This window comes from Acinonyx jubatus, chromosome B2, assembly GCF_027475565.1.
Source record: "Acinonyx jubatus isolate Ajub_Pintada_27869175 chromosome B2, VMU_Ajub_asm_v1.0, whole genome shotgun sequence".
NCBI classification, from domain to species: Eukaryota; Metazoa; Chordata; class Mammalia; order Carnivora; family Felidae; genus Acinonyx; species Acinonyx jubatus.
In genome coordinates this window covers 12,516,237-12,530,272 of record NC_069385.1, presented here as the reverse complement: position 1 = coordinate 12,530,272, position 14,036 = coordinate 12,516,237, and the positions used below count along the sequence as shown (strand labels likewise).

The 14,036-nt window shown below is 46.4% G+C and overlaps 1 protein-coding gene across 8 annotated transcripts in view; it reads left to right on the top strand.

The window, feature by feature from the left end:
• The window catches only part of TIAM2 (TIAM Rac1 associated GEF 2), a 246,893-nt gene that overhangs the window by 97,242 nt on the left and 135,615 nt on the right, over window positions 1–14,036 (top strand). For 7 of the 8 annotated variants that reach the window (XM_053222048.1, XM_053222050.1, XM_053222049.1 and 4 more), the window contains exon 2: window positions 11,953–12,047. The gene's annotated coding sequence lies outside the window, so the exon portion shown is untranslated. Of the gene's footprint in view, window positions 1–3,354; window positions 4,106–11,952; window positions 12,048–14,036 lie in introns of those variants that run through there. The other variant, XM_053222051.1, reaches the window with a different exon arrangement.

Below are 14,036 nucleotides of genomic sequence, written 5' to 3'. Positions count from 1 at the left end.
TCGGACCAGAACATGGTAGGAGCACACTCGTGCTTTAGAATTTTCCTCTGACTCGTGTGTGGAGGAGAGATTTGTGGACAGAGGAAGGACCGGAAGAAGGACAGCAGGTAACAGTAGAGGCAGGGCCAAGGTCAGCCGGTGCAGGCTGCCGAAGGGCAGGGAGGCACCTGTGAGGGAGACACTGAGGGAGGAGCCAGAAGATATACTGAGAGCTGGATTTGGAGAGCAGACAGCGGCCACCCTGGGATAATTGATGGGCTTCTGTCTTGCGAGACTGGCCGGATGGGGGCCCGGGATCCCGGTTCGGGAACCTAGAACTGGTCTTGGGGGGCAGGATCGGGTTGGGCATAATAATTTTAGTTTGAGTCTCCTTTTCATGTTTCTTTAATTTTATTTTTTATATGTTTTTAAAACTTATTTTTGTGAGAGAGAGGGAGAGGGGCAGAGAGAGGAGGGGACCAGAGGATCTGAAGCAGGCTCTGTGCTGACAGAGAGAGCCGGACACAGGGCTTGAACTCATGAACCATGAGATGGTGACCCGAGCCAAAGTCAGTGCTCAACCAACTGAGCCACCCAGGTGCCCCTAGTTTGGGTCTTCTTGATTTTGAGGTGGCCCATCCGGTAGGTCTGGAAGAGCCATTTACCCTGGAGCCGGGGCCGTGGCTGTCCTGAGCAGTGGTGAGAGAGCCACGAGGCCGCCCAGAAGGAGAATGTTGAAGGCAGAAAGAGGCAGACCAAGCTCGGGCCGAGGAACATGGTGGGGATGGGTGGAGGTGTGGGGGGGGGGGGGTGGGAGGGAGGCGGGAATTGATAGGGGTGGGGAAGTGAAGGAATCGAATAGAGAACACACTTGGAAGCCTTTCTGTAGGCAGCATTTCTTACTTAGATTTTGTGACAGATGAAAAATGTTCCTAGAGACACAATGGTCTATCATGAGAATTAAAATCCTTGTTTCTTACTAGGGCCTAAATCAGTTTTCTTTTGTTTTTTTATTCTTTTCAAGTTCATTTGTTTATTTTGAGAGAGGGAGGGAGGGAGAGAGGATCTCAAGCAAGCTGCACGCTGTTAGCACACAGAGCCGGATGCAGGACTCCACCCCACGGCCTGAGCCGAAGCCAAGAGTCGGACACTTAACCGACTGAGCCACCCAGGCGCCCCAAATCGGTCTTCTTTTAGATACCACTTCTAAGTAGGTATTTATCATGCCTAAAATCTGCTAAAGTTTGTAAGTTAGAGGACCGTACGAAAACCCCGTAGGAGATGGCATTATTATCCATTTGTAGTCGTCCCTGGTCCTGTCCTGGTTTCTTACGGACCAAGCGCTGTGATAGAACGGCCTGAGACTATAGCCAAGCCCGAGCTTGTAGAAGTGCAATCATATGTACATATATTTTCACTTCAGTTGATTTCCTCTGATTGTAAGCCCTGCTCCTCAGAGGGGCTCTGTGTGCTTAACCTGGATTTACAGAGCCAGAAGGTGAGGCTCAAGGTCGCACCCACTGTGGCAGCTGAGGCAGAATTCGAACTGAAGGGCCTCTCTGGTCTCTGGGGAGCAGCGAGCTACCCCGCGTCCCCTTAATGAAAAGTCTGTCCGCCTTCCCTCTTCAAACGTAGCGTTTTCCGGCCTGCAGCAGACACCCTTCCTTAGCAGAGAATGCTGAGACTTCCCGTAGGGCAGAGTGGGAGTGCTTCCCAACAAATACTCATTAGCCCCTTTCATCCCCAAAGATGAAAGATCTTTCAGACATCAGTAATCCCCACAAAATCCCTTTGAGTCTGGGAGGTGGAGAATGCAGTGTGAATCTGGGTGGAGAAAGAGACCTGATCTACCCTAGAACCAAGATGCTGGATTTGGGGTGCGGGAGAACGCCCACAGCACGTACGATCCCACACTGATGATGCCTTTATTATACCAGGTCCTACATAAATCCTCCTAATCCATGCTGGATCAACAGCTGTTATTATTGTTCATTTGTTGATGTGGGTACAGGGATTCCAACCAGAGACATTTACTAACAACAGACTCCGTCATGAGCTCCCGTCCATATCAGAGGTAATTTACTTCGCATGTTCGTCTTTCGCAAGAGTGTAGTGTGCTGTGACTTTAAAATATCTGCATAAGGTTTACACGTGTTAAGCTTTTTTAAAGCTTATTGGTTTATGTTTTTATTAATTTTTTTAGCGTTTATTCGTTTTTTGAGAGAGAGAGAGAGTGCGAGCAGGGGAGGGGCAGAGAGAGAGAGAGAAGGAGACACAGCATCTGAAGCAGGGTCCAGGCTCTGAGCTGTCAACCCAAAGCCTGACGTGGAGCTCGAACCCACAAGTGGTGAGATCACGACCTGAGCTGAAGTCGGACGCTCAACTGACTGAGCCACCCAGGCACCCCTAAACATATTACATATTAATGTAGGGATAACTTTATTAATGTTCTCTCTTTTGAAGACAATGTTTTTTTTGGCAAATAATAGCTTTTCAAATTATTATCAACAAGCCTTTTTCTTATATGTTTATTAAGTTCTTCCTAAGGGACAAAGATGTGACTAGTTCCTAAACTGTGATTGATGTACTTCTGACTTGAGAGCAAATCCCAGTACTATTCAAACTAGTAGATTCTCTGAAAGTTGCCTGTAGAGCTGGGGATGGGGTCCCCAGTGTTCACCTCATGACCAGGGCCTTGGGGGGGGCGGGTTCGAGGGTGGAGGGGAGGCTGGTGGAACGGTGAGAGAGAATTGGATCTCAGAGCAGCTCCGGGCAAGGACAGTGGGGTGCAGGAGTTATTAATAGTGGCTGGTTGGAGGTATGAGGCGTGGGGTGTCAAGTTCCCGCGGGGGCTTAAGAGGCCGAAGGAGGTGGCGCCTTCGCTCTGGGCCCTGACCTGCGTTTGTTGCCGTCCTTCCCCACCTCCTCTCCATTTGCAGCCACTTTCCCACTGAAGTTTTCGTTTTTCATCCTCATGAAATAGGCAATAAAATACCATTGGGAAATATGCTGCTAATTCCATGCTGAAGTAATTACAATGAAAGGTCTGAAATACTGTCAGCGTAGGGAAGTTCTGTGGTTACGGTTGTTTAGGGATGGACAGAGAGGTTAGATGTAGTAAGTAATTGGAGGCTAGTTGGTGCGGACTCTGATTCGGGCCCGAGAGAGGGTGGAGGTTGAATGCCAAATGGACTGCCGCAGGGAGAGCAAAGTCCAGAAGACATAACGTGGCAACGCCTTCAGTCACGTCCAACTACTGGGTATTTGAAATTCCCCCAAACTCTTTTTTAATTTTGAAAAACACAGAGTGTTTTGTGAACACAGAGTTCACATTTAATACATTTGCCATAACCTATGCTGATTTCTTAACGATTCCCTTAGTACATGGGGCTCCGAGCACAGGTGGCGGTTAATTCTACAAACTCCGAAAGCATGCTGAGTCCCTTTCTTCATGATAGATCATTTGTTTTTAAAGAATAGCAATCCTGGGGCGCCTGGCTGGCTCGGTAGCTGGACCATGTGACTCTTGATCTCGGGATCGTGGGTTTGAGCCCCGCGTTGGGTGTAGAGATTTCTTAAAAAAAAAAAAAAAAAAGTTAAAAAAGAAAAACCACAATCGCATAGGCTTAATCTTAAGACTAAACTCAGAAATAGCCCTGTGGTTGATAACCTGCCCCATCAGAAGGCTCCCTTGCTTGTCTGTGATTGGGAAGGGACTCAATGCCCTAATTAATTTAACTACTATTATTTTAGACTATGGAAACAGTATCAGAATATTACGATAGATCAGGAAACACAACGGTTTTTGGGTCTAACTGTGCAAGTGTCTCAATTTACATTTTCTTTTCAACTTATAACTTAGCTACCTACTCACACGCAGTTCCTAGAGAAATATTTTTTGAAAAATGTTTTACGGTGTTTGTTAGTAACGGACATTCAGGCCTGGCCTTGGCATTACTGAGTCATCTTGCTAGCCTTGCGCTAGTTAAAAATAATTCCGAGTTTTTATTAGGGCTGTTCCCTGTGGAAGAAAGCCTGCATTTATTTCTGCTTTACAGAAACCAGGACAAGAAGAGAGAACTAACATTGTTTAACCTTTCTGAACTTGGCCCAGGCCCTGTGTCAGGTAATTTAAAGATGTTTTCTCATTTTGTTTTCACGACAGTCGGGAAAGGTGGGTGCAATCCTTTCCATTTCACGTGGAGGGAAGTCAGGTTTAGAGAGGTGGGTGTATGACCCGACGGGCAGGTCCGGGCTTTGTTCCGAACTCGTCGCCCCGTACTCCGGCGTTCTTGGGACTGAGCTCTTTTCTATTTTGCAAACATACTCTGGGATTTCCGGTTTATTTTCATTGTATGAGCCCCTTGATGTTAATGCTCATTCAGGACAGGTGGATGGTGCTGGTCTGGTGTCAGCTGGAGGGGCTGACTGGCCGCTGGCCTGTGACTTCTCTCCCAAGTCGTCGTCTTACGACTGAAGCCCAAGTGACAGCTCGGACTTGAGGGGTGTCTGTCGCGGGGTGTCCTGATCTGCTTCTCTGCACTCACTTCCCCCTGCACTGTCTCACGCTCCACTCGATGCTTGTCCATGCCGTCCGGGCCTCAGGTCCTGGTCTCTCCTTCATCTGTGCTGTCTTCCTCTTCTCACGAGAATGCAGGGCCTCCCTGCTTCCTCACGTACGTGTCGGACGATTCCTCAAGGCCAGGTCCACCAGCAAGGCTGCCCTGTTCTGCCCGGCCTGGCCTTGCGTTGTCCTGGTCCAAACTCCCAGCCCGGTTCTGGAGGGAGTCACCCCGGACCATCTTTCTTGATCCCAACCTGCTCTTGTCTGCGGCTGTAGTATTCACCTTTTATCTCTGGAAATAGATTCCTGGCATCCTCCAACCCTTTTTAAAAAGTTCTGTGGTTTGTTTCATTGTAGAGGTTGATGTTCTCTTGTAGTTGTGTTTTGTTTTCTTCTCCTTTTAAGCTGTATCCAAACTGCATCCCCCTCTGGTTGGGGGGTTGATGATGTTGGTGGCTTTGCTGCTGAAAATGTCTGCTTTGGGTGGATGTAATGGATTTTTTTTTTTTTTGTGGTGTTTTTTTTGTTTTCTTTGTGTTTTGAAAACCAGGGGAAGGTTCCGGCATTCTTTTTCGCAGCACCGTCTTCTCTCCTCCCAGATGGCTGGTTTGTCTTGCGTCTTTATATACTTTATAATGTCTTTATTGTCTTTTCTTCTAGCCCTAGGCCCTTTGATAAGTGGTGCTGTGCCCGATTCATTCGCACATCATGCATTCACAGTGCCCGGCACAGCACCTTGCTGTCAATAGGGACCTAAATGTTCCTAAATGTAAAATGGACTATGGCAGTCAGTACACAGCTGGAGGTTTCAGATGTGTCTGGCGTGAACCTGGAGGTTGAGTTTCTATGGATTCTAGGATTTGCTTTGTTTAAAAAGTTCCTGGTGTCGGTTTGCTCCTTGGGTCGTTTTGATTTGCCCCATAACCTAGGATGAAGCAGCAATAGCTCTTGGACCACCGGCATGCCAACATAGGCTCTTTTCTGTGCAAGTAGCTGATGAATCCAAAACCAAAACGGTGCCCTGGCAAGCGTTTCTCTCACCTTCTGGAAAGACACCATGAGCTGTGCTGTGGCCGTCAGGTTTGTATTTGTTGGCATTGTTCCCAACCTTATCTCTGGTTTCCATACCATTGCCACAGGGCCCACAAGAGCCTTGCTCCTCTGGGAGCTGGTACCTTTTTATCCCACTTGCGTTGTCTGTCAGTGGGAGGACATTAGCACGTCTAGGAGGGGTGTCTCAAGGAGAATCTGCTATAAAACCTACACATTCTTTAATTTCAGAAGTGAAAGTACCCACTTTGAGGGCAAGGTGCGTGGCAACAGGTGTTCGCCTTCCTACGCGTTTGACTTTGAACAGAAACTTAGGTAAAAACAACATGGCCTCTTCAAGTGTCAAGTGTGGTTGGTGACATTAAATGCTGTGTGTTATGTCACTATAAAAATAGCGTCTGAAGTAGTGTTTCATGCCCTGTCCAATACCCCCAGCCTTGGGACGAATCTGTGAGATGTAACAGTTAAAGCAGTCTTGGGATGAGCCTTGCTTGGGGCAAAGCTGATGCTCTGCTGGTGGGTTCTACAGCACAGGCTTTCTCGGCCAAGCTCGTGATTTTGAACTCATTGTTTCCTGGAGGTCTACAGGGAGGGGGCCCGTAAGAAGATGTTTCTTTGTCCATTGAGACATTAGCTTGTGCTCTGTATCCGGGCATCTTTGGGAAGTTTAGGCGGATGAAATATTTCATTTATTTAATTTATTTTGAGAGAGAGAGAGAGAACATCCCAAGCAGCCTCAGCTCTGTCAGCATTGTGGGGAGCCCGCCGGGAGGCTCCAACTCAGGAACCATGAGATCATGACCTGAGCTGAAATCAAGGCTCAGATGCTTAGCTGACTGGGACACCCAGGCGCCCCAGGAAGATGAAATATTTTAGTCATCTACAGTGGGACCTAAATGTCTACAGGAGCCTGTGTGGCAGTCTGTAGTATTAGAGCATGTGGGAACAAATCTTTGCACGGGTTATTTAAACCCAAGCGTTCTTGAATCACCTGCCACTGAATGTCGAAATCACTTACACTACCGTTTTCTCATTCCTTCCTTCTTCCTTCACTCATTTTCCCTCATCGTCATTCAGTGGTTATTTAAGACACCAACACTTAAATCAGTTTCTTTAGTCTTGGTAAAGGGTCGGAATAGGATCCTCAGTGTCTTTGCATGTGTCGGAAAATATGGTGATAAGTGTCAGGTAAATATAGGGATCAAGGAACCCAAATACGATGCCAGATACATGCTCTGCCAGGGCTTCAGGTCAAGGGCTCCAGGAAAACCAGATGGAAATTGATGGCCTCTTCTGACCTGCCCTTGGAAATCCTGTAGTGTCAACTCTGCTGTATTCTTAGTGGGTTGAAGTGGATTCAAGGGGAGCGGGCTTAGACTGGTCGCCTCGCCCCGCCCTGTAGCGAGAGCGTCAAAGAATACATACACATGTTTTAAAACATCCGTGGAATCCTAGTGGAGAAAAGATCCCATGTCGCCGTACCAGGGACACTGAATATAGGTCATTTTTATGATGTGGGCATATATTACTGAATTTGGATCTGTCCTTTTTTAAATGTTTATTTCTTGAGAGAGACAGAGCATTAGCAGGGGAGCGGCAGAGAGGGAGACGCAGAATCCGAAGCAGGCTCCAGGCTCCCAGCTGTCAGCACAGAGCCCGACATGGGGTTCGAACCTACAAACTCTGAGATCGTGACCTGAGCCAAAGTCAGACGCTTAACCGACTGAGCCACCCAGGCGCCCCGGATTTGGATCTGTCTTGAGGGCTGGACACAGGACCACTCCTGTGTGCTTCCCTACTACCTTACCCCTCTGGACCATGCTGTCCCCACAGTGTTTTGTGGCTTCTGACTTACTTGGTTATAGGCTTTGCAAGAATGTGAGGCTCCCAGTCAACATGATATTCCCAATGCTTAGCATAGTTCCTGGAACACGGTAGATGATCAACAAACACTCCTTGAACTGAAATAACCAACTTAATAAATGCCCCGCATGTCAGGCACTTGAGTCAACTTTTGCATCGTTAAATTTTTCCCCCGGACACATAAGCTTTTTGGGAATCCTCGGGAAGGATTATTGTAAACAGAAACCAGTCTGGGAGATACAGTGGCCCAAGTGGGCACACCCTGTCCTTCCAGCTGTCCATTGATTTTTTTTGTTTTTTGTTTTTTTTGGTGTTTCACATGAGCCGTTTTATAAATAACCCAGGACCTTTTCGTAACTTGGTTCATAATAAGCAGTAAACGTATGCTGTGTGTGTGTAGAAGTCTGTCATTTGGGGAGGATAGCCTGAAACTTCTTTTTTCATTTTAATTAGTCCTCCCTTTGTCAGAAATGATGGATTCTCGAACATTCTCTAGTCTGCTGGGCGACTGTACTGTCTCTTTCTGTTAAGAGCAGCATCTGATTCCATTAGTTCTTTGTGCAGGAACAGTAGGCTAATGTCAGCATGGCCGGGAGGTGGGGGGAGTTGTCATGGAATGAAGGCTTACAACGTCCGGTCTCACCTACTGCCCCAGAGTGAGAGCCACACAGTGGTTTGTTCGTCATGTCTCTGAAATCTCTGTGGGCAGAGAGACTGAGACAACAGTCTACCTGTGAGCGGAGGTCCGGGGAGGGGGGCAGGCAGGCAGATGGCACAGACCTGGCTCCTGTGACGGGTTAATAGACTTGCATATCTTGTTCCCAGCCCCTTTTTCTCTCCCGGAAACCTTCCCACTGTCCTGTTTTACCACAGACATTGAGTCTCTGAATTGATAAGCTGCCTAGCCGATAGCAAGGCTAAACGCAGAAATGTTAAAACATTTTTTTTTGGTTTTGTTTAGGGAGATGGTGGTTTCAAAGGGGATTTCGTTTGACGAAGGGGTGGGTTTTAGAAATTTCTCAGTGACAGCTGCGTTGTTTTTACGTCGTTGGAGAGGGGAGCCCGTTTTAAGGGCACAGGTTAAGCGGTAGTAACTTTGTCTTCTTTAGCAGTTTCTGGTTGAAACAGCAAAAGTTTTATGAACCCCGGGCACTGTGACTCAGCCCAGGGCTTGACTGTAAGTTCGTAGGTTGGTTAACGTGGTAGCATTCTTCAGGTGTCGCCTTCCTTTATTTTTAACGAGGATGTGGCCAAGGGTCCAGTTACTCTCAGCTCTTAGGGAAGGTGTGGGGGTAGAATCTTCAGCACTGGAAACCCGAACGGCTTTTCCTCACACAACTCAAGGGAGAAGAATGCAAAATCTACTCGCGTTGAATTAAAATGATGTCAGGGCGGCAAGCAGGCGGGCAAGCAGGCGGGCGGCTCGGGGGCTCCAGGACTGGCTGGGGTTCATGCCAAAAAGAGCATGGGTGAAATCTGTTGATTGATGACTCTGTCCACACGTGGTACCTGTGTGCTGTTAACAGATACAACACACTCTTTGTATAACCGAAAACGCGAAATTGCTAGAGTTTTATTGTAGACGTAGGTTACCTAGCGCTGCCTTGAATCTCATAGACTTAAATACACAGAGGGCCCTGTTAGACCTGCAGTCATGAGCTCTCGCAGTACCTGCCCCATCCTAAACATGGCATCCAAAGTTAGCAGCTAAAAACCATCTATGCTATTTTTTTTTTTTAAGTTTTTATTTAAGTAATCTCTGTACCCACTGTGGGGCTCAAACTCACAACCTCAAGGCGGAGTCACCTGCTCTTCTGACTACACCAGCCAGGCACCCGAACCCATCTACACTATTAACAAAACATCCACTTGTTGAAAATGGGTTGCAGGAGGGTTTCTCTGTTGCAGTCTGGAGGCAGAATTGCTTCTGGAGGAAACTTCAGGCTTTGCTCGATAGACCATCAGCTGATAGGATGAGGCCCACCGCATTAAGGAGGGTAATCCGCTTTGCTGAGAGTCTACTGATTTCATGCTAATCACGTCTAAAACAGTACTTTTATGGCAATGTCTAGACTGGTGTTTGACTACAGGGCTGTGCACGATGACCCAGCCAGGCTGACGCATGCCGTTCACCATCAGAGTGGTTAAGCTGCTACTCACCCTTTTGTATGTAATTTAGGTCATGGTGATGTGACGGAAATGCAGGCTGGCTTAAAAATTAAATCGTGTTGTATTAATAGTGTGATGCATCCCTCGACCTATCGGTCATACGTCTCTCGGGCACCCATGTGTAAGGCACTATGCTAGACATCAGGAAAGATGAGCCCTTCCCTTTGAAAGCAATCAGAATCTGGTAAAGGAGGCAGACGAGTGAAAGATCACTGCAGTGCCGTTGCCTCAATTAGATGGAGTGGTGAGGTAAACGAGGGAGTGATAGTGCCTCATGTCTCGGGGAGGAAGGTAGGAGGTTGGGGAAGGCTTCACAGCAGAGGAGACACTTAGGGTCTTGAGGGATAATTAGGAGTTTTCCAGGAAAGCCTTCCTAACGGGGCACAGTAAGTGCAAAGGCGTGGGGAATAAAAACCCACAGTCATGAAATGACAAAGTATTCAGAATAAATGTATGGAAAGCTTCCTTGCATAATCGGTGCTGGAGGCTCAGTATCTTATTATCATTGGGAAAATGTAAATGTGGCAGATCTTATATTTTATAGTTTCTTGGTTAGTAAATAACCATCTAGTAAAATATGACAGTTCTTGGCTTTAAAAAATTGTCAGTCTAATCTATTTAGATGGAGTCCGCTGAAGCTTGTTCAGTTTTTCATTCTTACCATTTAAAGATATTTTCTTGTCCATACTGGGTTAATTCCACAGTGAATTAAGAATTTGGGATGCTTGGCTGGCTCTGTCGGTAGAGCATGTGACTGCTGATCACATGACTTTGAGCCCCATGATGAGCGTAGACATTACTTAAATGAAAATGAAAAAAGTTATGTTTATATAGGATTTACCTTACGAGACAGGCATTCTTGACCGAATATATCAGATTTCTATAAATTTTCTCGGAACCAGTTAGGTTAGTTTGGGCACGTCAGCCTACCTCTTACCTTTAAATTCTCACCTGTAAAGGGCAAGAGTTTGGGCTGGTTTTTAGAGGTCCACCCATAAGATATTCAAAGAACCTATAAATGAAAATTGTTATCTCTCCTGTGTCCAGTTATAGAGGTGTGTTTCTATAGCTTGAATCGTTGTGATAATTGCACCGTTCCCAGTAGCAACTGTTTACAGTGGAAGTTCTTTATTGTCACTTCAATTGAGCATTTCATGTTTCAGCCCCTTAATTGAGTATTTTATGTGCATGATCCCATTAAATACTTAGAATAACCCTGCAAAGCAGATAAGATTTCCACTTTATGGTTGAAGAAACCAGAGGCTCAGGCAATTGAAATAACCAGGCTAGGCTTGCTCAGGTGGTAATGGGGAAGCTGGGGGTGGGGAGTGAACCCCAATCTTTTGGCTCCAAAGCCTGCATTCTTTATGAAGGCTGTAACTCACAGTACACAATTATTAGCATAATGTAGTATTTTACGACCATAGCTGAGGTGAAATATCTTGTAAGAAGACAAGTCTCACTCTCTGAAAGCAATCTGTTTAACATTTTAAAAAAATGAAAAGAGAAGTACTTTCTGGTATGTTGACTAATAGGGCCATGAATTTTAATATATCATTGGGCAGCGCATCAAACAACAGAAGAAGAAGGTAATATTCTCCACAATAAGAGAGGACCCAGAAACCACCTGCTTCATAAGTAACTCAACTCTCATTCTTTGATTCAACCCACTTGCATTTGGATTCTGCCCCACAGCCCGTGATGACTGTCTCTGACCCGCTGGTTCTTATTAAGGTCTTGACTGGTCCCTCTGCCTGGCAGACTGTTTCCCTCACCTTGAAATAGCACTGAGATTGCAGCCCAGTTGCCTTCTCAGAGAGCCATTTCCTGACCTTCCCAATTTAAATTAGCTACTTCATCCTGTTTAGATGTCTGCATTGTACATATCACTCTAGATATATTCTGTGTTTGTTCATTTGTTTTGGATGCTTTCTTCTACTTGAATGAAGTTCAGTGAGAGCAGAGACCTTTCTCTTTTACTATTCTGCCCCCAGCCCTGGAGTTGTGGTTTGATCACAGTAGGCTTTATCTGGCTATCTGGTCATACATCTGTCTGTCCATCTGTCTATTTTTCTTCTTCTGTCTGCTCTTTCTCCCCTCTCTCCATCTATCTATCTATCTCTAAAATGGCTTGGCCATGTGGAGTTCTAGCAAATCTGCTTCTCCAATCAGGTTGTGGGAGGACCCTCCTATCTGCTTTATCGTTTACCACTTCACTTTTGAGTTGTTTTTGGTTTTTTTTTTCTAGTTGCTCCCTTTTTATAGCAAGCCCAATTACAAATTATAATAAATTGTTTCTCATCACCTCTTTTTGTTTCCCTTGCCAGGGCTCTGTGCTTGAATTACAAAGGAACCTCTTCAGCCAGCTCATTCTGGATGAATGAATGATTAACACTAAGTGTCGTTCACCCTCCTTCCAGTGGTAAGTTCAAGGCACTTGTGCACCTCGAAGGTGTTCATGTATGTCACTTGTGGGTCTGTTTCCCGTGGAGCTCTGTTGAGTGCTCTTTGTGTGTGGACCTGGGTGGGGAGAGCCAAAGTGGATTCGTCACGTTCCGGTTGGAAATTGGATTTCCTGTGGGCAGTGGTGCATTCAGTCTGAGCGGCTTATTATAAACACACTTTAATTTGATGCACTGGATGATCCTGTCTCTCTCTCTGGGATTCCGTATCCCCATCCTCTCTGGGAACTTAGGAGGCAAAGTTGCAGCCTGGCAGGTGTTCAGTTCCGTCTCTTTACGTGTCAGATAGATACAGCACCCACTTGAACTCCCAACGAAACGGGCTAGCCTGCTGGAGAACAGATCTGGAGTATACAATTCGTAGCTGGAGTCGCAAGATCAGGTGAGCTCAGGAAAGTTGGACATGAAGCCACTGAGGGGAGGGGAGGTTCCCGTTGTGCTAAGGCTCTTCCATTCTGCCTGGGGTGTTTTACTGGTCGATGTCTTGGTGTTTCAGCATAAGTACTAAAGCAGAAAACTGAACAGTTCCCAGAGCAGTGTTTGGAGTGGCTGCCGGTCCTTCCCCGGACACGCTGGCAGGGTCTACGGTTCATGCTTAACTTGGCTGAAATTCACAGACACGAGCACCAGCTCTGTCAGAGGCAGCTGGTCCCATCCTTCCGGTGCCGCTTCACACCGTTTGGATCTCACCTCAAGGTGTTGCCTCTGAGAGATCGTCTCTGTCCACCCAATCTAAAGTGGTCACCTATTTTATTTCCCTGCAAAGTGCTTGTCGTGCGTGATAGTTTTCTGTCTCGTGTATTTACCTGCTTGCTGTTGAGCCTTCTTGTCACCGTGTATTTACCTGCTTGCTGTTGAGCCTTCTTGTCACCGGAGCGGAAGCTCCATGAGGTCAGAACCCTTGTCGGTCTTGCTCGCCATGTAGCTCCACGGCTCAGACCGTGTCTAGTGCACAGAAGACGCTTTCTGCCTGAATTATATGATGAGCTCAGCCGTGAAGTGCGGCTCACTGTGTAAGTCACTCAGTGTCATACAATGAGAAAGTTGTTGGCACTGGAGGAGATTTTGAAGATCCACTTTGTCTACTTGGTAGCTATTTTTATTTTAAAGTTTATTTTAAGGCAGAGAGTGTATGTGTGCACGCGTGAGCAGGGAAGGGGAAGAGAGAGAGGGAATCCCAAGCAGACTCTGTGCTGTCAGCATGGAGCCCGATGCGGGGCTCGAACTCACAACCGAAATCCAGAGTCAGATGCTTAAGCAGCTGAGCCACCTAGGCTCCCCAGGAGCTGTTTTTAAATGTGAATTATTCTCTCACAGAATTGCCAGGTTTAACATCATCTTCTGCATAAAAAGGAAGTTTTGTAGTGTTTTGAGTTTATTTGCAATTAGAGCACTTATTAAAGTTAGGAATTTGGGGGCATCTGGGTGGCTCAATTGGTTACGTGTACAACTCTTGATTTCTGCTCAGGTCTTGATCTCGCGGTCTGTGGGATTGAGCCCTGCATCGGGCTCTGTGCTGGCAGTGAGGAGCCTGCTTGGGATTCTCTCTCCCCCTCTCTTTGTCCCTCTCCTGCTTGTGTACACTCTCTCAAAATAAGTAAATTTTAAAAACTGGTGCTTTAAAGTTAGGAATTTAGATGATGTTTGGTAACTTTTGTGTTAACTGACCTTTATATTTTCTATATTAGAATATTCATGTATTTATGTATGTATTTATTTATTTATTTGCTTACTTACCTACTTATTTGGGGGAGGAGAGAGGCAGAGAGAGGGAGAGAGAGAATCCCAAGCAGGCTCCATGCTGTTAGCGCAGAGCCTGATGCAGGGCTTGAACTCATAAACTGTGAGATCATGACCTGAGCCAAAATCAAGAGTCGGACACATAATCAACTGAACCACCTTGGTGCTCCTACGTTAGAATATTTAAAAGGAATATCTGATTAGCCTTT